This window comes from Dendrobates tinctorius, unplaced genomic scaffold, assembly GCF_039654945.1.
Source record: "Dendrobates tinctorius isolate UK_male_01 unplaced genomic scaffold, ASM3965494v1 ptg000070l, whole genome shotgun sequence".
Taxonomy (NCBI): Eukaryota; Metazoa; Chordata; class Amphibia; order Anura; family Dendrobatidae; genus Dendrobates; species Dendrobates tinctorius.
In genome coordinates this window covers 49,848,043-49,872,309 of record NW_027361738.1, presented here as the reverse complement: position 1 = coordinate 49,872,309, position 24,267 = coordinate 49,848,043, and positions in this window count along the sequence as shown.

Below are 24,267 nucleotides of genomic sequence, written 5' to 3'. Positions count from 1 at the left end.
CAGGATGCAGTGATGGACAGGAGACAGAGCAAGGGTTAACATATTTTACTTTAACAGATACAGTATGTACTCCACGCAGGGAGATAGGAGGTTAAACAGGGATAATGCAGGTAGTAGGTAATAAAGGGTATGCAGTTTAGACAAAATGCAGGGGAGCAATGAAGGTAGCAGTTCTTAAGGTATCACTTATCCGATCCGATGACTTCCAGACTGTAGAGTCAACGAAACAAGCGTTGGCGCCAACAACGGTCAGCGCGAGGTTAATCCGGCGTAGTCATGAAGACAACGATGATCTGTGTCCTTCCGGCAGCGCTGAGTCTCTGATGTCTCCTGCGGGATCCTCAGTCCAGTGGGTGCTGTGGAGGGTAAGGCACAGGCCACAGCAATGTCGGAGCCCAACGTGGCCGACAAACATGCACCGGGAGGTCAGTATTCAGTTCAAGGTCACACACCCGGTACTTCTTAGTCGCAATGCACGCGGTACTCCCGAGCCCGGAGTGTTTAGCACCCTACTTTGCGGGGGGCCAACGGGCACACAGTGTGTCTTGGTCCACAGTCTCTGTGGGTGGCAGCGGTGATGCTGGAGCATGGGCCTGCGCCGCTACAGTGCTCGAGGGATGGAGCACTCACCTCTCCTACTGCGTGCTATCAGTTCCCACCAAGTCTGCCTGTTTCCACTCGCGCTTCTGCTTTTTTACCTCAAACAAGCCACTGCTGCCAAGTACAAAGGTTGGTCCGGTTCTTTTTGCTTTCCCCCGGACAACAGAGGAGACAGCCCTGACAGTTCCGGACCCGGGGCAAGAAAGGTACTCCCAGCCCTGTCCTTCTGCTTACAACTACACCTGACTAGTAGCTAATGATTGGCTGCAGTGGTCACGTGACCCTGCTGGAGACACTGCACCAGCATCAGAGGTGCAGCTCCAGCATCAGAGGTGCAGCACAAGTGTTAGAGTTGGCGGATTGTACTAAATAAATTATAAAATAAAGTGCAATCGCAACCCGGGGTCCACCGTGCCGCACACATGAATGAAGCAGATGCTGAGCCGAAAGAAAGAACTCTTATGCCGCTAGGTACAATACCCTGTGGCCTTCACAGAGAAGTATAGCATAAGGGTTGAGCTTGCTTTGTAACTGAACTGTGCTAACCTCACACAGGAATGAAACAGATGTTAAGCCAAGCGGCTAGTTACCCCAGTCCTGATACTACTGAACCGGTGCCTGACCGGTACCCTAGGCATGTAGCAGACTAAAGACTCAGGCGCTGAGCCATGGGTGCAAAGCCGCATAAGTGTGCAACCTGCCCGCCAACGTGTACACTCACTGAGCATAAAACGATACATGCAACCATGCAGACAGAGTGGTAGAGTAACCACCCACATACACCAAACATAAATGATACTAGCGCACCCGCGTGCGCCGCTGAGAGCCTTTTATATGCTAGGCTCCATCCCAAACAATGATGCCCAGTCGGTCAGGGCATCATCCGTGGGCCAATCTAGAGCTGCCACATCACCAGAGCAGCTATCGTCCGACCACCAATAAAAAGATGCCACATCACGGACATGCTCAGTAATGTGATCTCTGGACTTAGACTCCAGAGCGCAAGGCTGCACCTGTATATCACTGGTTACCATAGACTTGGCTGGAGAACCAGCAGTAACCAAATGTATACCACGAACCTGACAAGATGCTGTGACCGACGTCTGTGCTGAGCAGCACCCGCAGTGGTCGCACCTAAATGAGAGACCACAGTACCAGATAATGCTTGGGATTTATCCCACGCAGCGGGAGAATCTCGACACCTAACAACCAGTCTGGGAGGTAAGTGTGCATTGTTTATTTTGTATTGCAGACAGGTGCTAAAAAGATGCGGCTGTCCAGTAATGAACAACCCCTGTAATACAACTGTACAAAAATAAGTGAATTAGGAAAAGAATCGGCAACTGTAAATATGTCTTTAATAGGGGCATATTTAGGTTTAGTGCCTAGGGTGGTTTAAGCTACAAATAGGGGCCTTAGACTCAAGCTGACAGTATACTTGGCCTTCACCGCTTGAGTGGTGACTTGCACAGAGCCACCATCCTCCATAGCCTGTCTCCCTAGCTATTTGGATCACAACATTACTAGACGTAAAACTTATATTGTAACATATCAATCACATTAATTATAGAACTTGTTAAAAATGAAAGCAAATTCAAAAATAACGACCCCACTAACAATGTAATATTGCAGTTAACGCTCATGTAAAATGCTTAATAGATAAAAACGACTTCTCATAATCCACACATCATAACGCCATCAAAAAAGCAGTTTAGAAAAACAATATTGTGACATTTGCCTCTTTTATTTCCAATATAAAATTTCCCTGGCAAATCCTACAGCACAAGGCAAACGCTTCGTTCATTTTAATATGTCAGATCAGTATGAAACCTTATCTCTTTCAGCAAAGAAAAACTGGATAACAAGTGTCAGCCAAGCTTTTCTTTTCCTCGGCATGCACAGTTAATGGAGTGAAAATTCACATGTTTTCCTTCCAAAGTATTAATGAACAAAAGGAAACAAATATTGAGCTATAACAAAGCTGATTTCAAAGGAATCATGTTTATTTGACTCGGTCTATTGTATTTCACAAAGTCAAAGTGATCTGTGTGCCCTATATTTGTGACAAAAGATTTTCCCAATCTGGGTATGATAGATAAGTCATTTATAGAAAGGATTTACTTATCTGTAGGGGAGTATCAGAAATGAAACAAATAAAGAAAAACCTAATAAAGTTGACCATATTGTGAACGATATAAAATGCCATCTTATAGTCGAACTGAAATGAAATTGAGGTTTTTATTTTGGATGTCTTGATTGACAAAGCGGCTTAATATCAGAATAAGAACTGCCGGAAAGAGAGATGGAATAGATGAACTAACTTTATTCTGGACAGCAGGTCCAGTTGACAAAATCCGAATGAGCTTTAGTTTTTTTTGCTGTTTTATTTTACTATATAATGTACTAAAAAATGGGGAAAAAATCCAAGTTCTCCAGATCAGTCTGATTATGGTGATACTGAATGTTTTCTTATAATTTAGTTGTTAAAAAAATGTTAGAATTTTGTAAAAAAATTTAGGTTTCTGTCATTTTCTGAAATCGTTAATTTTTTTATTTTTCCATAACATAACATTAACATTTTTCCATAACATAACAAACCTTTTAAGGCTTGATCTTCTGTAGATTGAACTAATGCTTTTTGCTGATACTATTCTGGGGAATATGCTGCGTAACATTTTGATAGCTTTTAAGTGCAATTTCTTGCAGGAAGTGCGGTAAGCAAAAAATGGCAAGTTTGAGTTTTTTGATTTTTTTAAGTTTCAGTATTCATTACACGAGATAAAATTTTTAGATTTTATTCGTTTGGGTAGTTAGTTATGCATATGTAAGAGGGTCAGGGCCTAGCCCTTTAAATGTTGTTGCTACTAGTTACCTGTATATAATTGCCATATTTGTATGTGTCACATATATATATATATATATATATATATATATATATAATTGTGATGTATTTATGTATCTGTGTATTATATGTAAGTTTAGGACAGTGCAGTTAGGGAAAAGGCCACTAGATGGGGGCACTGAGTACACTGCATAATAGACTTTAGTTGTAAGAAGTTTAGAGGTTAATTCTGGGAGTGGCAGCTGGGAATAGGGGAGAGAGTCTTTCCGGTATATAGTCAGTCAGGGGGTTGCCCCTGGTGCTGCTCAGATGGTCTTGTGCCTGAGCTGCTTAGCTGCGACACAACGTGTGAAGTAGAACCCCCAGCCATCCATAGTAGACAGTGGGAGAATTGAGCAGAAAAGAGAAGAGTAAAGTGAATGGTATCTGCAGAAATGTAGTGAAGAAGTCAGTGAAGAAGTCACTGATGAAGTGTCAGCAGAAGTCTGGGTGCTGAAGAAGTAGAAGAGTGGGCCACCAGTGAGTGCACGGGCAGGATAACCAAAAGGGGTGGACGACCTAGTAGATGATTATTTCCGTGTCTTGGCTGAAGTCAGTTCCAGGGTGATAGGTTGAAGTGCCGTTTTCACTGGGCTCCTCGTCCCATTGTAACTTTATGGCCTATTCCAGTGAAGCAGAAGAAGCTAGGGAAAGCTGAAGAAAATGTATTGCTGGTACCGTATCAAGTGTGCTAAAGGTGTATTGAAGAGAAGAGAATAAATCTGAAGAGAATAAATCTTTATTGTTTGAAGTTATCCTGGGCTCTGCCTCAGGCCGTTGAACTCCAGGAAGAATGGGGGGGACGCACCAGTGAAGAAGCAGCTGTGTTGTGATTTCATTTTCCCCTTCGTCACTGAGGTCTGGTGAACTCCCTATTCTGGTAAAGGAAGGTAATGAGCCTGATTATCAGGCACCTGAGACTAATGAGGATGACTGGCTGAGTGGAGTCACTGACTGGATATAAGGCTGCCTACGCCCTTCTGCCCTGCGGGTGATTTCTCTGTGGATTTCTAGGACACCAGTCTGATTCCTGCTTCCCTAAAGCTAAGTTTCTGCTTTACCTGTTTGCATTTATGTTTTGTTTTTGTTTTCCGTGCTTTTCTGGATTCTGCCATTCCCTGCTGGGGTAAACTGAATCTCCTTTTGCCTGTTGCTCTGTCTTCAGAATATTCCTGAGTACTGACATAGCTTTTTTGAAGCCTAGTGTCTTCAGGGCCTTTTTCACTGTCAGTCTGTTGGCGCTTATTTTCATAGGGTTTTTCACGGATTGCAGACAGCAGCCTTCCTGTCCTTTCCTATCTAGGTAGTTTGGGCCCCGTCTTTGCTCAGTCTATCTTTCTGTCTGTGTTAGTGTTCTCATCTTGCTTCACCATCATTATATGTTGGGGGCTGCCTATTGCTTTGGGGACTGCTCTGGGGCACTTTAGATTTCCCCTTTCTTTCTGTAGGCCTATTTAATTCTCCGGCTGTGATCGAGGGGTCTAGGGCATCGTAGGAACCCCCCACGGCTACTGTTAGTTGTTGTGATAGGATCAGGGGTCTGCAATCCGATAGCTGCCAACTGCTCTGGTTTTCTGGACTTAGCTAGCATTTCTGTTTTTGCCTCCTACGGTGACTCAATCATAACAGAATCACCCGCCAAACCGCAGATCCTAGGGTACTCAATAGCAGGAAAGAATTGTGTTAAAAAAAAAAAAAGTGTGTATATTCTTTTCTCTATATCTCTGAGGCAGTAGGGGGATTTTTTTTTTACTCTCAATGGAGATAAAGCAATTGTCTGATCGTGTGGAGCAGCTCGCTGCGGAAGTGCGGGGAATTTCCGCCTACCTTGCTCGTTCGCATGCTGTTGAACCAAAGATCCCTACACCTGATGTATTTTTGGGGGATCGATCTAAATTTTTGAGTTTCAAAAATAATTGTAAATTATTTTTTGCCTTGAAGCCTAACTCGTCAGGGAGCTCCGCGCAGCAGGTTAAAATTGTCATCTCTTTGCTGCGTGGCGATCCCTAGGATTGGGCGTTTTCTTTGAAACCAGATGATCCTATTCTGACTAATGTGAACGCATTCTTTCAAGCTTTGGGGTTGTTGTATGACGAACCTAATGCTATTGATCAGGCTGAAAAGACCCTATTGGCATTAAACCAGGGTCGAGATTCTGCAGAGTTGTACTGTCAAAAGTTCCGAAAGTGGGCGGTCCTTACTACCTGGAATGATAATGCCTTGGCTGCTCTCTTTCGGAAGGGTTTGTCAGAAGCCGTAAAAGACACTATGGTGGGATTTCCTGTTCCCTCTGGTCTGGACGATTCTATGTCATTAGCCATTGAGGTTGATCGGCGTTTACGTGAACGCAGGATTGCACGAGAGGTGTTGCCACCGGTTGAACAGACGTCTGAACCTATGCAATGTGATAGAGTTTTGTCTAAGGCGCAACGTCAGGAGTTCAGAAGGCGTAATAAGCTGTGTTTTTTCTGTGGAGATGCCTCGCATATTATTTCTGTTTGTCCTAAACGAGAGAAACGCTTTGCACACACGTTTTCTGTTGGTGGTGTTCAACCTAAGTTTCTTCTGGCAATTACTCTGATCTGCTCCCTGTCCACATTTTCCGCCAAGGCTTTTGTGGATTCAGGAGCAGCGCTAAACCTAATGGACTTGGATTTTGCTAAATGTTGTGGATTTCCGATGACACCTCTGCAGACGCCTATCCCTTTGAGGGGGATTGATGCTACTCCTTTGGCTAAAAATAAACCTCAGTTTTGGACCCAGGTGGTCATGCGGGTCGCCCCAGACCATCAAGAAAATTGCAGATTTTTGGTGTTGCATGGTCTGCATGATGCCGTTGTTCTGGGGTTTCCCTGGTTGCAAATTCATAATCCAGTATTGGATTGGAAGTCTGTGTCTGTGGTGAGTTGGGGTTGTCGGTGTGCCTTTAGTGAGGCTCCATTTTTTTCCACCTCTCCTCAGTCGCATGATGTTCCTGACTATTTGGCGGACTTTTATGATGTATTTAGTGAGAATGAGTCTGCGTCCTTGCCTCCTCATAGGAGTTATGACTGTGCAATTGGACTAAGCCCGGGGTGTAAATTTCCCAAGGGTCGGCTCTTCAATTTATCTGTACCCGAGCACGAGGCTATGTGGTCCTATATTAAGGAGGCGTTGGAGAAGGGTCATATTAGACCATCCTCTTCACCCTTAGGTGCCGGTTTTTTTTTTGTGGCCAAAAAGGATGGTTCTTTAAGGCCTTGTATTGATTATCGTGCCCTCAATAAAATTACTATTAAATATCAGTATCCGTTACCCCTGATTTCGGATCTATTCTCTAGAGTTAGAGGTGCTTGCTGGTTTACCAAGCTTGACCTCAGGGGGGCGTATAATCTTATCCGCATTAAGCAGGGGGATGAATGGAAGACGGCGTTTAATACTCCGGAGGGACATTTTGAGTACCTGGTGATGCCTTTTGGGCTCACTAATGCCCCTTTGTCACGCTCACCTCCCCGGCGCGTCCTCGGCCTCTGTAGCCGCCGCTCGGACCGCTGTCGCCACAGCGCGTCCTGACCTTGCTTCGGGCCCTGCTCCTGCCGCCGATGCGCCGCCCGCCTCTGCTGCGTCCCCTGTTGCCATGACGCCGGCGGTCTCCGCTCTCCCCCCTGGCTCCACGCTGTCCAGGCACTTCCGATCCTCTCGGCCCGCCTCCTCTGCTTCTCTCCAGGTACGCAGGCGCACGCCCCCCCTGTCCAGGCGTCCTATCCCTCGGATCCCAGACTCCGCCTCTCCCTAACCCGGAAGTCCTCCTGCGTGCCCTATATCAGGCAGCCTCTCCCTAGGCCCCCTGCCTGATTATCAATTGTGCTTCGCGCTCTGATATCGGGTCCACACTTCCTAGCGCTCTGTCTGTCTCTGTGCCTTGTACTCCTCCTGACTTCCCGCTAGTCTGCCTGTCAGTTACCCTCTCGTGTTCCTTTCCAGGTCTGCTCCGTTCCTTTCCTCGTCCGCCTTTTCCAGCTTCCCTTCTGCTACATGTTCCAGCATTCCTCCTGGTGGTTACCTCCTTCCTCACGGCAACAGCAGTCTCCCCTGTGGTCGTCTTCATTCCCACCGGTTCTCCAGTCCTCCCCCGGCCTACGTCATCCTCCGGTTGTCCCCGGGTATCAGCTTCTGCGGCGATAGTCTCCCTTGGGTCTGCCCCTTACACTCCCTGTATAGGGGGTGGTCCACCTGGTCAGCTCGCCTAGGGGAGGTTCGTCGTCGCGGTCCTGAGGGTTCAGCTTCCGGAGGTTCCCTGCCTCACAGCATAACAGAATAATCAGGCCATGGACCCCGCTGGTACCCCGACCCCGACTCAGAAGGAACTCCTGTTCCTACGAGAAAACCAGGAGAGGATAATGTCCTTCCTCAAGTCCATGGAGTCCCGTCTGTCATCCATACAGACCTCTGATCCCACTAGCGCTCCTCAGGTGGCGAGTCTTCAGCAGGAGCTCGCACAGCAGCGTGACACTCAGGCCCACATTTTAAACTATATGGCCTCAGTGGATAACCGTCTTCTGGCTCTCCAGTCCACAGCCTCCACTCCACCCCAGGCTGCAGCTCCCCACCCACCACCCCGTCTAGCAAAGCCCCCACGCTTTAACGGCGATCCCAAATTATGCAGAGGGTTCCTAAACCAATGTCTGCTACACTTTGAGCTGTCCCCTCTGCAGTATTCCACTGACCGGGCCAAGGTTGCTTTTGTCGTGTCCCACTTGGAAGGGGAGGCCCTGGCTTGGGTAAACCCCCTCTGGGAACGAGATGATCCCATAGTCTCCCAGCTGTCCATTTTTCTGGACACTTTTCGGAAGGGTCGCTTAGCCTCTACTACCGAAGCGCTGTTTAATCTCCACCAGGGGGCGCTATCGGTAGGTCAGTACGCCATTCGGTTCCGTACCCTATCTTCTGAGTTAGGGTGGAACAATGAGGCCTTTGGTGGGAGCCTTTTGGCGGGGACTCTCTGCTCGAATTAAAGACGAGTTAGCAGGCCGTGATATTCCAGCCTCCCTGGAGGACTTGATCTCCTTGGCCACCCGCATCGACCTACGATTCCAGGAGCGATCCCACGAGGCCGCCAGAGAAGACCTCGCGTCCTACCGGTCGCTCGCAGCCCTCCCCGCTCCCGTCCTGCGTCTTCTGTGGTTCCTGCACCGAAGCCCATGCAAGTAGATTGGCTAAAACCGGTGGAAGAACGCCGGAGAGAGAGGATCGAACAGAGGCTCTGCTTCTATTGTGGGAGTGCTTCCCACTTCCTCCATTCCTGTCCTATCCGCCCGGGAAACGCCTCCGCCTAGGACAGGTAAGAGAGGCCTCCCTAGGTGATTATGATTCCTCTCTACCTTTGGTTCTCTCCGTTCTTCTACACATAGGCTCCAAACGTTTCTCTGAGTGGGCTTATCTTGATTCAGGCGCAGCGGGCAACTTTATTCAGTTCGAAGCGGTTAAGAGACTTCGGATCCCTGTGCGATCCCTGGAGACTCCTCGGCAGATTGCTTCGGTCGACGGCCGACCCTTGCGGATGTCCGTTACTCAGGTCACCGAAGAAGTGGAACTTCAGATTGGAGCCTTACACCGGGAGAAGATTGTCTTTTATGTACTGCCCGCGCTATCCCATACTATCCTCTTGGGCCTACCCTGGTTGAGAACGCACGAGCCTACCTTGAACTGGTGCTCCGGGGACATCCTGCGCTGGGGACAGTCTTGTCAAGACCGATGCCTGTCTGCCGTTCTACCGAAGAACTTCACGCCTCTCACTTTGGCCTCCACTGATCTTCCATCGGCCTATTGGGCTTTCTCGGACGTCTTCGATAAGAAGGAGGCAGAGGTTCTACCCCCGCATCGACCCTACGATTGCCCAATCGATCTGGTCCCAGGCTCGACTCCACCTCAAGGTCGGATCTATCCTTTATCCCCTCCCGAGACTCTGGCCATGACCGAATATATCAAGGAAAACTTGGCCAGAGGCTTTATTCGCAAGTCGTCGTCACCTGCAGGAGCAGGCTTCTTTTTCGTCAAGAAAAAGGATGGATCTCTTCGCCCCTGCATTGATTATTGGGGTCTCAATAACATCACCATCAAAAACAAATACCCGCTGCCTCTCATTCCAGAGCTATTTGACCGTCTACGGGGAGCACGAATCTTCACGAAATTGGATCTCCGAGGGGCCTATAATCTAGTCCGCATTCGCTCCGGAGACGAGTGGAAGACTGCTTTCAATACCCGAGACGGCCACTACGAGTATTTATTTATGCCTTTTGGCCTGTGCAATGCTCCCGCAGTGTTTCAGGAGTTTGTCAACGACGTGTTTCGAGATCTTCTCTACTCCTGTGTAGTGGTGTATTTGGACGACATCCTCGTATTTTCCCCGGACCTGGCTGCTCACCGAAAAGACGTCCGTCAAGTCTTACTACGATTAAGAAAGCATCGTCTCTACGACAAACTCGAAAAATGTGCCTTCGAGCAATCTTCTCTGCCGTTCCTGGGTTATATCATTTCGGACTCGGGCCTACGTATGGACCCGGGAAAAGTGTCCGCCGTGCTCAAATGGCCGCGTCCCCAGGGAATCAAGGCGATTCAACGTTTCCTTGGTTTGCCAATTATTATCGGCAGTTTATTCCACACTTTTCCACCTTGACCGCTCCAATCTCCGCCTTAACTCGTAAGGGAGCCAATCCTCACCTCTGGTCCTTGGAAGCTGAGGATGCTTTTTAAGCCTTGAGACAAGCTTTCGCTACGGCTCCCATCCTCCATCGTCCTGAGATCAACAAACCTTTTATTCTCGAAGTAGACGCATCAGCCATCGGAGCAGGGGCGGTTCTTTCCCAGAGATCTCCCTCCGGCCGTCTGCTCACCTGCAGTTTTTTCTCGAAGATGTTCTCCACCGCGGAGAGGAACTACGCCATTGGTGACAGAGAGTTGCTTGCCATCAAATTGGCCCTGGAGGAGTGGCGGTACCTTCTGGAGGGAGCTGTGCATCCGTTCAAAATCTACACCTACCACAAGAACCTGGCATACATCCGGTCTGCACAAAGACTTAACCCCCGGCAAGCCAGGTGGTCATTATTCTTTGCCCGCTTCGACTTTGAACTGCATTTCCGTCCTGGAGACAAGAATCTCAAAGCAGATGCGTTGTCCCGGTCCTTTCTGGTCTCGGATCATGAAGAGGAGCCATCGCACATCATGGATCCCAGTAAAGTTATCATGGTCGCACCCGTTAACTTGACTTCATTACCGTCGGGTAAGACCTTCGTGCAGGAAAGTGAGAGGAGACGAGTACTACGTTGGGGCCATGCCTCCAAACTAGCCAGCCATGTAGGCCTCAAGAAAACGCTCCTTCTCATTTCTCGTTTTTATTGGTGGCCATCGCTTCGTCAAGATGTCCGAGATTTCATCGCCTCGTGCCCATCGTGTGCCAGAAACAAATTCCCACGGCATCTACCCTCCGGACTCTTACACCCGCTTCCGATTCCTTCGGCCCCCTGGCAGCATGTTGCAATGGACTTTATTACTGATCTGCCCCGGTCTTCTGGTCACACCGTCATCTTGGTCGTGGTGAATCGGTTTTCTAAGATGGCCCATTTTATTGCTCTGCCCGGCTTACCCTCCGCGCCTGAATTGGCGAAGATTTTCGTCACCCATGTGTTCCGGATTCACGGCTTCCCCAAACATATCGTTTCCGACAGAGGGGTTCAGTTCACCTCACGGTTTTGGAGGGCCCTGTGCAGTATGATGGAGGTAACGTTGGACTTCTCCTCTTCCTACCATCCCCAGACCAACGGCCAGGCTGAACGCACGAATCAAATCCTTGTTTCTTATCTCCGGCATTTTTCCAACGCCCACCAGAATGATTGGTCCAACCTACTCCCTTGGGCTGAATTCACCTACAACAACCATACCAGTGAATCCTCCTCCAAATCACCCTTCTTCATTGTCTATGGACAACATCCAGGTGTACCTCTGCCGGTACCTCCTGTTTCGGGTGTGCCGGCGGCCGATCTTCTGACCGAGGAGTTCTCCAGGGTCTGGCAGGAGACCAAAACCGCACTTGATCTGGCTCAAGGTAGGATCAAGAGACATGCGGACAAAAGACGCCTGGATTCTCCACTGTACCAACCCGGAGATAAAGTATGGCTGTCTTCAAAATTTGTCCGTCTAAAACAACCCTCGTACAAACTGGGTCCTCGGTATATAGGTCCATTTGAAGTCTTGGCTCGTATCAATGATGTGGCCTACAAGTTAAAACTTCCCGCCTCGCTGAGAATTCCTAATTCGTTCCATGCTTCTCTCCTAAAGCCTGTTATCCTGAACCATTTTCACTCTTCCACTGGCCGCTCACCCCTGCCTGTGTCCGCACAGGATGTCTTTGAAGTTAATGACATTCTTGCGATGAAAAGATCCAGAGGTAGGACCCTCTTCTTAATTGACTGGAAGGGATTCGGTCCCGAGGAGAGATCTTGGGAGCCTCGCGAGAATATTCAGGCTCCTCGTATCCTAGCCCGATTCCTTTCTGGCCTTAAGAGGGGGGGCGTAAGGAGGGGGGTACTGTCACGCTCACCTCCCCGGCGCGTCCTCTGGCCTCTGTAGCCGCCGCTCAGACCGCTGCCGCCACAGAGCGTCCTGACCTTGCTTCGGGCCCTGCTCCTGCCGCCGACGCGCCGCCCGCCTCTGCTGCGTCCCCTGTTGCCATGACGCCGGCGGTCTCCGCTCTCCCCCCTGGCTCCACGCTGTCCAGGCACTTCCGGTCCTCTCGGCCCACCTCCTCTGCTTCTCTCCAGGTACGCAGGCGCACGCCCCCCCTGTCCAGGCGTCCTATCCCTCGGATCCCAGACTCCGCCTCTCCCTAACCAGGAAGTCCTCCTGCGTGCCCTATATCAGGCAGCCTCTCCCTAGGCCCCCTGCCTGATTATCAATTGTGCTTCGCGCTCTGATATCGGGTCCACACTTCCTAGCGCTCTGTCTGTCTCTGTGCCTTGTACTCCTCCTGACTTCCCGCTAGTCTGCCTGTCAGTTACCCTCTCGTGTTCCTTTCCAGGTCTGCTCCGTTCCTGTCCTCGTCCGCATGTTCCAGCTTCCCTTCTGCTGCACGTTCCAGCATTCCTCCTGGTGGTTACCTCCTTCCTCGCGGCAACAGCAGTCTCCCCTGTGGTCGTCTTCATTCCCACCGGTTCTCCAGTCCTCCTCCGGCCTACGTCATCCTCCGGTTGTCCCCGGGTATCAGCTTCCGCGGTGATAGTCTCCCTTGGGTCTGCCCCTTACACTCCCTGTATAGGGGGTGGTCCACCTGGTCAGCTCGCCTAGGGGAGGATCGTCGTCGCGGTCCTGAGGGTTCAGCTCCCGGAGGTTTCCAGCCTCACAGCATAACACCCTTCTGTCTTCCAGTGCTTCATGAACGATATTTTCCAAGACTTTGTCGATAAATTTTTGATTATCTATCTGGATGATATTTTGATCTTCTCCAAGGATTGGGATTCTCATGTGGAACATATTCGGACTGTGTTCCGGATCTTGAGGGAGAATTCCCTGTATGTCAAAGGATCAAAATGCCTTTTTGGAGTACAGAGGATTTCATTTTTGGGATTTATTTTGTCTCCGTCAACTATTGAAATGGACCCGGCCAAGGTACAGGCCATTTATGATTGGGTTCAGCCCACTACCTTGAAGGCCCTCCAGAAGTTTTTGGGTTTTGCTAATTTTTATCGGAAATTTATTGCAAAATTTTCTAGTATTGCCAAGCCATTGACTGATCTGACTAAGAAGGGTGCTGATGTGTTGAATTTGTCTCCGGAGGCTGTTGCTTCCTTTCAGGAGCTGAAGCGAAGATTTACCTCCGCCCCGGTTTTGCGGCAACCTGATGTCTCACTCCCGTTCCAGGTAGAGGTGGATGCTTCTGAGATTGGTGCAGGAGCTGTTTTGTCCCAAAAGGATCCTGTAACATCTAAAATGAATCCCTGTGCTTTCTTTTCCCGAAAGTTCTCTCCATCTGAACGTAACTATGATGTGGGGAATCGGGAACTGTTGGCCATGAAATGGGCATTTGAGGAGTGGAGACATTGGTTGGAGGGAGCTAAACATCAAGTTGTGGTCCTCACTGACCATAAGAATTTGATTTACCTAGAGTCGGCTAAACGCTTGAACCCTAGACAGGCTAGGTGGGCCTTGTTTTTTTACACGTTTTGATTTTGTGGTCTCTTTTCTTCCTGGAACTAAGAATGTCAAGGCAGACGCCCTCTCTAGGAGTTTCTTTGCTAATTCTCCTGTGGTGACCAAGCCTGCTACCATCTTAGGCGAAGGGGTAGTTCTTTCTGCCATCTCGCCCGATTTGAGACTTGCTCTGCAAGAGTTCCAGGAGGACAAACCTGAGCGTTGTCCCAGTGGAAAGTTGTATGTTCCTGACCAGTGGAAGAAGAGAGTGATGTCTGAAATTCATTGCTCTGCATTTGCTGGTGATCCAGGTATTTTTGGTACTAGAGATCTGATGAGTCGCTCTTTTTGGTGGCCCACCTTGTCTCATGATGTCAGGAATTTTGTGCAGTCCTGTGGGACTTGCTCCCGGTCTAAACCTTGTTCTCGCTCTAGTGGGTTGTTGATGCCTTTGCCGGTCCCCAGGAGGCCATGGACCCATATTTCAATGGATTTCATCTCTGATATGCCGGTCTCTCAAAGAATGACTGTTATTTGGGTGATTTGTGATAGGTTCTCTAAGATGGTTCATCCTGTACCACTCCCTAAGTTGCCATCTTCCTCTGAGTTGGTGCCCCTGTTTTTGCAACAGGTGGTTCGCTTGCACGGGATTCCTGAGAACATTGTATCTGACAGAGGAGTTCAGTTTGTGTCTAGATTTGGAGGACTTTCTGTTCCAAGCTGGGAATTCAGTTGTTCTTCTCCTCTGCTTTTCACCCTCAGACCAATGGGCAGACAGAGAGAACTAACCAGACCTTGGAGTCGTATTTGAGATGTTTTATTTCCACTGATCAGGATGATTGGGTTTCATTTTTGCCCTTGGCCGAATTTGCTTTAAATAATAGAGCTAGTTCTGCCACTTTGATGTCACCTTTTTTTGTAACTTTGGGTTTCATCCTCGATTTTCTTCAGGGCAGGTGGAGCCTTCTGCCTGCCCAGGTGTTGACACTGTGGTGGAGAGAATGCACCAGATCTGGGACCAAGTGGTGGATAAGTTATCTCTCTCCCAGGAAAAGGCCCAGCGGTTTTCCAATCGACATAGGACCATTGGTCCCCAGTTTAAGATTGGTGATATGGTGTGGTTATCATCAAAAAATATTGCTATGAAGGTAGCTTCTCCTAAGTTTAAGCCTAGATTTATTGGACCTTACAAGATTTTGGAGATTATTAATCCGGTCTCTTTTCGTTTGGCTCTTCCTGTCACATATAAAATCCATAATGTGTTCCATAAGTCCTTGTTGAAGAGGTTGGTTGAACCAGTTGTTCCTGGGGTGGCACCTCCAGACCCTGTATTGGTTGAAGGTAACATGGAATATGAGGTAGAGAAAATACTGGATTCCCGTCTGGCTAGACGGAGACTCCAGTATTTGGTTAAGTGGAAGGGTTATGGTCAGGAGGATAATTCCTGGGTCTCTGCCTCTGATATTCATGCCAAAAGATTGGTGCGTGCCTTTCATCGGGCTCACCCTGATCGCCCTGGTGGCGTGGTTGAGGGTTCGGTGACCCCTCCTCAAGGGGGAGGTACTGTTGTGAGTTCATTTTCCCCTTCATTACTGAGGTCTGGTGAACTCCCTATTCTGGTAAAGGAAGGTAATGAGCCTGATTATCAGGCACCTGAGACTAATGAGGATGACTGGCTGAGTGGAGTCACTGACTGGATATAAGGCTGCCTACGCCCTTCTGCCCTGCGGGTGATTTCTCTGTGGACTTCTAGGACACCAGTCTGATTCCTGCTTCCCTAAAGCTAAGTTTCTGCTTTGCCTGTTTGCATTTATGTTTTGTTTTTGTTTTCCGTGCTTTTCTGGATTCTGCCATTCCCTGCTGGGGTGAACTGAATCTCCTTTTGCCTGTTGCTCTGTCTTCAGAATATTCCTGAGTACTGACATAGCTTTTTTGAAGCCTAGCGTCTTCAGGGCCTTTTTCACTGTCAGTCTGTTGGCGCTTATTTTCATAGGGTTTTTCACGGATTGCAGACAGCAGCCTTCCTGTCCTTTCCTATCTAGGTAGTTTGGGCCCCGTCTTTGCTCAGTCTATCTTTCTGTCTGTGTTAGTGTTTTCATCTTGCTTCACCGTCATTATATGTTGGGGGCTGCCTATTGCTTTTGGGTCTGCTCTGGGGCAGTTTAGATTTCCCCTTTCTTTCTGTAGGCCTATTTAATTCTCCGGCTGTGATCGAGGGGTCTAGGGCATCGTAGGAACCCCCCACGGCTACCGTTAGTTGTGGTGATAGGATCAGGGGTCTGCAATCCGATAGCTGCCAACTGCTCTGGTTTTCTGGACTTAGCTAGCATTTCTGTTTTTGCCTCCTACGGTGACTCAATCATAACACAGCTGACAGCACAGTGAGTACAGAATGTGCTGATGTGTCTACCACCTGGCCATATCTTCACACATGCAGTAATACCAAATCTAATATATATTTTTACATTTTGCTATTTCCTTTTTTTAAAATAAGTAAATATATATTTCTTCTTCTTAGTAATAATACCAAGTGCAGACACGGAGACCTTCAGATGTTTTTTTTTTTTAAATAAGTAAATATATATTGCTTCTTCTTAGGAAGATTACCAAGTGCAGACATGGAGGCCTTCAGATGGCCTCTGGCTGACATGGCAACTCATCAGCCCCAGACGATTGAGACACAGGCGGTACTGTAAGTGACGGACTCTGGACTCTTGGCTACCATGTTAGAGGCATAATAAATGCTGTTGTCATGCTTGATAGCAACACTTGAAAGGTAAAAATTATTTTATTGGGGCTAGATTTGATTGCATCAGTTACCCTCAGGTGAGTTATGAAGCAGCCTCAGCTCCTGAGCCTGTTCCATATGGTTATAGTACATAACCGCTGTACATTGCAAAGGGCTGAAAGCGATATTTACAGTTTAAACAAACACCTATTCGCAGCTTACAATCATTACAAAAATAAGACACAGCCCATCAATTCAGCAGCAGTGAACATCATCTAAACAAGATATCCATCTTTTCCATGATTCAAGGAATCTTGTGAACCAACAAGTTTAGTAGGGTAATTCCTACTAGCATAAAATTCAGCATTAAAAAGGATTTGGAGTAACTAAAATTTTGAATTTTTCAGCCTTTTTTGTGTCTGATTGCACACAAATTTTTATTTAACTGTTAGTTTGAAAGGGGTCCAAATGCTGGGATCCACAATAAACCACTAAATGCCGAAAGGAGTCATGTGCACCCTTCTAACTGTGGTTAACTGTGTCTTGCAGTGACAACCCAAATGCTGTTCTCATCCCAAGATTTCTCCCTTGATGTACCAGCCCTGAGTCTTATAGCGACATAGAAAATATGTATAATTAGAGTACCTGGTGTTAGGGCATATATTCTACTAAATGAAACAGAGAGGAATAAAAGTGAAAATATAACTACTGTATATTCAGAATTCCTCTTAGAAAGATATAAAATGACTGCAGTATGAAGACTAAAAACAAACAAAACTAGAAGCTCAGTACACAAACGGCTTTAACCTCGTTTACAACCTTGGACGTATCCATATGTCCAGGTTGGCCGGTACTTATCAATCTTGGACATATGGATACGTCATGGAGATTTTGCGAGCACAGAGGCTGTACGCGCGCGATCTCTGCCGGATGTCAGATGATTCTGACAGCAGGCAGCTGGCATCCAGTGCAGGATGCATGCCCGCATCGCTCCTGGCACTTTAACCTCCTAAATGCTGCGATTGATATCGATCACAGCATTTAGCAGGCATGCAGAGGGAGGGAGCTGGAGCCCCCTCCGATTGGCGACTGTGATTTGGCGGTGTCCATCTTTTTAGACATGCAGTTTGCAATTTTCACTCAGCATCATCCACTGCTACTTGTTTCTGGAAAACACCCATGGAGTCAAAATCATCACTACACCTGTAGATAAATTCCCCCATAATTTCCAAAATGTGGTCACTTGAGGGGGGATTCTGCTCTTCTTGCACTCAGGGGCCCTCTATATGGAGTCCGCATACTATTCTAAGAAAATCTGGGGTCCAGGAGGCAAATAACGCTCTGTCCCTCCTGAGTCTCGCCATGTGGCTAAGGCCTGTTCCATATCTCCGTCGTCGGCGGTCAGTTGAAATCCGCCAAAGGATGAGAGCAACTGCTCCTTGACGGACGGATGGCAGCGGAGTTGTTGACAGAAGGATCTGCGGGAGAAGCGACGTAGCATAATTTAAAGTGACCGCGAGTTGGATCGAGAGCGGTCGGCCGGGAGGTGGATCAAGAAATTCCAGTAGTTGGAGCGAGATCGCGGAGCGAGATTGGGAGTTTGAGCGAGATTGCGCTGACGGGAGTTGGAGCGAGAGCGGGAGTTGGAGCGAGATCGGGAGTTGGAGCGAGATCGGGAGTTGGAGCGAGATCGAGAGTTGGAGCGAGATCGGGAGGTGGAGCGAGATGGGGAGGTGGAGCGAGATGGGGAGTTGGAGCGAGATCGGGAGTTGGAGCGAGATCGGGAGGTGGAGCGAGATCGGGAGTTGGAGCGAGATCGGGAGGTGGAGCGAGATCACGCGGATGGGACACGGGAACGTGAGGTGGGGAGAATGAGAGAGATTTTAGCGGCTCCCAGAACGGCATTTATGGGTTAATGCTCAAAATAGTGGACCGTCAAAGCAAAAAAACGTTGCAGGGTCCGTCTCATCCGCCCGGGAGCTGCTAAAATCTTGGCGGATCCGTTAAAAAAGCGGGTGGGATGGACGACCGTCAGTCAAGATCTGCCAATAATGTAAGTCTATTGGGGAAAAAATGGATCCACCCCTTTTTTGGCGGATCCGTTTTTTAAAAAACTTGGCGGATTTTGACTGACGGGAAAATATGGAAGTGTGAAACAGGCCTAAGCAGCACTGTACAGCCACATATGGGGTATTTCTACATTCAGCAGAAATTGTGGGACAAATGTTGATGCCATTTTTACCCATTTCCCATTGTTAAAATGTAAAATCTGGGTCTAAAACAAAACTTTGGTGGTAAAAATGTAATTATTGTTTTCTTCACTGCCCAGTGGTATAAGATTGTGTGACAAACCTGTGGTGTCAGTATGATCACTGTACCCCTAAATGAATTGAGAGGTGTAGTTTGTAAAATAATGTAGTTTGTTGAAAAATAAAAAAAGAGAAAAACAAATAAAGAAAACACATACAAGAAAAATCAAGCTGGCATTTCCTCTATCACATTTTATAGGTTTGCAGTCTATCACATTTCATAGATGTGAATGTACAAAACATGTGGTTATACTCAAGTCCTAATTTAAGGATTCACAACACCCTATTGCACTTGTACAACATATATCCTTATATGTCTTTGCATTAAACTCTAACATTCCCAATAAAGAAGGTATTGAGAGTGTCAGATATTATCTCTACCAAGACACAATTATGCCTTTATGCCAGAACCAACCTCTTTTGGATGATATACATTATATTATTACTCATAACATCTTTTCCTTTGAAGGCACAATATACAGATATATACATGGGACCGCAATGGGTACGTGTTTCACGCCAAGTTTTGTGAATCTCTATGTGGGTCATTTTGAAAAAATATTGATTTTTAATAATAGCTGATGGTTTATTTAAATCATTTTTATTATAAAAGACTCACATTATCTGATAATCATGTGGGACAACACCAATAAAAATCTCATAATCTTACCAGCTTTCTGGATGATCTTAAGAAAAATTACTGTGCATATCATTCTCCCTTACAGTGTCACCTGTACAATATCTTGGCTTAATTTTACTCAATACCAAGGAGATATATAAAGCAAAAACATAATTTAAAAAGGTGGACAGTAATAGTTATTTTGACTTTAGAAGTGCACATTATAAATGGTGGAAATAAAACATTTAGTCATTTTAAACATATAACTTGTATTTTCACAGAGACAGATGATTATAACCTATAAAGTAATATCCTTAATAAAAAAAATTTGGGCCAAGGGATATCCTGTGGGAATGATGGAACAAGCGAGATCTATGAATTGTCATTTATTACAAAAATAATATCTGGTTGTGAAAAACAAGTAGGGTCAAAACAAGAATGAGTTAATACAAACTTTATAACAAGATACTGTATATTGGGAACAATAGGAGTATTAGGGGCATCTTGGGCAAACACTGTTCAAGTTTGAAAAATTATCCACTTTTAAAAATAACATCTGTGATGAACCCAATGTTGCATAATGTATCTCTCTAGCTATCAACAATATTGCACAGAGTAAAGTTAAACAACCAACAAGAAACAAAACTTTAGTGTAAACTGCTTTTGCCATGGGTGAAGATTAGCTAAAGGTGCGGCATTCACAGCTGCAAAATCTACTATAGTATAATGCACTTGATATTTAGTTTTATTTGCAACAATACAGGAGAGAGCACTATAGTAAGGAAAATTCCAGCTCCCTCCCCACCAGGTGCCCTGATCACACGGTCTGTGTGTAACGAGAGGAAAATGAAGAAACATCCAGCATCCACGTTCCAAATAAAATAGTCAATGGTTTTATTGGCATTCCATGAAGAAGGATCATAATTGATGTGAAACCAGTAGTATATCTACCCTTTGGCTAGTTTCAGACTAGCGTTCTTGGGCGCAGCGCAGGGCTGCTGCTAAGCCCCACCCCCAGCCACGCCCCCTCCAGTCAGTTCTTCCTCTGATCTCATGAGGCTGCATGCGATCAGCATATCCTATATTTAGCGTTGGATATGTTGATCGTGCGCTGACTGTGCGCTGGTCTGATTTTGCTGGCACTGCGCCATTTTGGCGCTGTGCCAGAGCACAAAAATGCAAGGAGCACAAAAATGCAAGGAGATCTTGAGATGATTGAAGGTTGCGTGCGGGTAGGTACCTAGAGACCATGTCACAGATGTATGGAGGAGACAGGTTGTGGATGGCTTTGTATGTCATGGTTAGGGTTTTGAATTGGAGCCTATGGGCAATAGGAAGCCAGTGAAGGGCTTGGCATAGGGGAAGGCTGGGGAATAGCGAGGAGACAGGTGGATTAGTCGGGCAGCAGAGTGTAGGATGGACTGGAGCAGAGGCAGAGTGCTAGAGGGGAGGCCAGAGAGTAGGAGGTTGCAGTAGTCGAGGCGGGAGATGATAAGAGCATGCACTAGTCTTTTTGTGGTTTCGTGGTTGAGGAATGAGCGGATCCTGGAAATATTTTTTGAGTTTGAGGCGGCAGGAGGAGGCGAGGGCTTTGATATGTGGTTTGAAAGAGCGCGGAGTCGAGGATCACCCCAAGGCACCGAGCCTGCGGGACTGGGGAAAGAAAGCAGCCATTGACATTGATGGATAGGTCTGGTGGAGGGGTAGAGTGAGATGGGGAAAGATGATGAATTCTGTTTTGTCCATGTTCAGTTTGAGAAAGCGAGCAGAGAAGAAGGTTAAGATAGCAGACAGACATTGTGGGATTTCAGTCAGTAAGGAGGCGAGGTTGGGTCCAGATAGGTAGATCTGCATGTCATCGGCATAGAGTTGATACTGCAAACCGTAGGATTCTATGAGCTGTCCCAAGTCAAAGGTGTAGATGGGGAATAGTAGGGGTCCTAGGACAAAGCCTTGAGGAACACCAACAGACGGGGGCGAGGTGAGGAGGTGGTGTGTGGGAGGGAGACACTAAATGTTCGGTCTGTTAGGTATGATGAGATCCAGGATAGGGCCAAGTCTGTGATGCCAAGAGATGAAAGATTCTGTAGCAGGAGGGAATGGTCTACAGTGTCGAAGGCAGAGGACAGGTCCAGGAGAAGGAGGACAGAGTAGTGTCGCTTGCTCTTGGCGGTTAGTAAGTCGTTAGTGACTTTAGTTAGGGCAGTTTCAGTTGAGTGATACGGTCGGAAGCCAGATTGTAACCGGTAAAAGAGGGAACAGGAGGAGAGGTTGGAGGACAGTTCAAGATATACATGCTGTTCCAGTAGTTTTGAGGCGTAAGGGAGAAGAGATATCGGGCGATAGTTAGACACAGAGGGTGGATCAAGGGAGGGCTTTTTGAGGATGGGTGTGATTGAGGCATGTTTGAAGGATGAGGGAAAGACGCCATTTGTAAGTGAAAGGCTGAAGAGGTGTGTTAGAGATGGGATGAAGACTGTGGCCAAGTTAGGGATGAGGTGAGACGGGAGTGGGTCGAGGGCACAAGTGGTGGGGTGTGGTCTTGACAGAAGGGTGGAGAGCTGATCTGTCATGGTGGAGAAGCTGACTTTTACAGAACAGGGCTGAGTGGCTAAGAGGGGCATTGGGGGCTGCGGGCCAAAGTTTTGTCTGATCTTGTCGATCTTCTGCTTAAAGAAGGAGGCAAAGTCTTCAGCAGAAATGAGAGGAGGGGGAGGAGGTGCTGTGGGACGGAGTAGAGAATTGAAAGTGTTGAAGAGTTGTTTAGGGTTGTGAGACTGGGAGGATATGAGAGATGCGAAGTAAGTTTGTTTAGCAGCAGAAAGCGTGGACTTAAAGCTGGCAAGGGACTGCTTGTATGCGCTGAAGTGCTCAGTAGAATGGGTTCTCTTCCATCTCCGCTCAGCAGCCTTGGAAACCCGTCTCAGTTCTTTGGTCAGGCTGGTCAGCCAGGGCTGCCTGTTGATTGTACGAGTTTTGCTCTGCGTGAGGGCGGCAGCCGAATCAAGTGTTGCTGTTATTGTGGTGCTATAAAAAGTGGCAGCAGTTTCTGTGTCATGAAGGGAAGCTATGTCTGTAAGAGGGAGAAGGGACTCAGAGAGTGTTTGTAAATTGAGGTGTTTGAGATTCCTGCGAGGGTGAGCGAGTTTATGGAGCGGGGGTTGCGCAGTAGGAGAGGAGAGGGAAGAGAATGTCAGTAGGTTGTGGTCAGACAGGTGGAGGGGTGAGTTATTGAGATTAGTGAGGGAACAGAGATGGGTGAAGATAAGGTCCACTGTGTGACCATCTTTGTGAGTGGCCGCAGAGGACCATTGAGTGAGGCCAAGGGAAGCCGTGAGTGATAGAAGTTTATAGGCAGCTGGGGTGGAAGTGTCAATGGGGATGTTGAAGTTGCCCATGATGATGGTGGGGATGTCAGCAGAAAGGAAATGGAGTAACTAGGTGGTGAAGTGGTCGAGAAAAGTGGAGATGGCTAGTTCTGGGGGGCGGTAGATGACAGCCAGTTGGAGGTTGGAGGGGGAATAGATGCGGACGGAGTGCACCTCGAATGAGGGAAGAGTAGCGGAGGGTTGCAAAGGAATTGGGTAAAGGAGCAGGTATCGGAGAGGAGCAAACCAACTCCTCCACCATGTTTGTTGCTGGGGCGAGGGGCGTGAGAGAGATGGAATCTGCCATAGGAAAGCGCAGCTGGAGAGGCTGTGTCAGAGGGAGTGAGCCAGGTTTCAGTAATGGCAAGGAAGGAGCGTTTGTTGGTGATAAAGAGGTCATGGATAAACGATAGCTTGTTGCAGACAGAGCGTGCGCTCCATAGTGCTCCAGGTAGAGGAACCTGGGGAGTGGGGGCTGGATGAATAGGTATGAGGTTGTCATGGTTGCAAAAAAGTGTAGAGGATCATGGCAGGATGTTAGAAATGATTGTAGGGATGTGTTGAGGAGGGCCAGGATTTGGGGATACATCGCCAGCAATGATGAGTAGTAGACAGAGCATTAGAAGGTGGGAGCAGGATAGGACATGATGTGGACATTAGAGATGAGCGACTTTGCCTTTTTTAGGGTCCAGTCATGTTTCATGAAACCCGACTTTCTCAAAACTCGAGTCGAACGAAATCGTCCGACTATAGGGAACATTCGGGAAAAGTCGTGAAACATGAAACCCAATGCAAGTCAATGGGGAGAAAAGTCGGCAGTGAGTGGAGGACTGTAAACACACCTGGCATGAATTTTAACCCTAGAGGCAGCGAAATCTCTCTCTTCTCTCTCTCTCTTCTCTCTCTCTCTTCTCTCTCTCCCTCTCCCTCTCTCTCTACCACTCCCACTCCAGCTACCCCTCTCCCTCTCTCTCTCCCACTCCCACTTCAACTACGATCCCGCTACGCTATGCTCCGCTTCTCTCATTGGCTGAAAAAAGTCACGTGCAAGCATTCGGCGAAACCCGACTTTGACGCTTGGGTCGCCGACCGCATGGCCAACTTCACACTGTGGTCGGGTTTCGTTTCATGAAACCTGACTTTGGCGAAAGTCGGCGACTTTTGAATGTGACCGACCTGTTTCGCTCAACTCTAGTGGCCATGTGTGTCTGGAGAAAAAGGATTGTATGTGGAGGAACAGTTGTGACGAAGAGTTGAGATGGCTGGGAAGGATGGAGGGGGAAATGAATAGTTCCTTACTGGGTGGAGGGATTGCAGGAGTTAGGGAGAAATAGAGTAGTATGGGGGTGATAGTAAAAAGAAGGTGAAACATTGTTGTGGTGTTATAGTCTGTTACCTTACAGTCAATTCCAGTCCAATTCTAGTCTAATTCAGAGTACTTAGAAATATGTACTTTGAAATAATGATTTTGAAGTAGATGGAGCCGACTACGTCTGGAGCAGACCCATGGTGCTGAATATATGTGCAGCTAAACACAATCAGCTGTGAGTGAAAGTGGGGTGTGACTGCCCAGGTCAAATGCACAGAATTTAGGCCTCTTT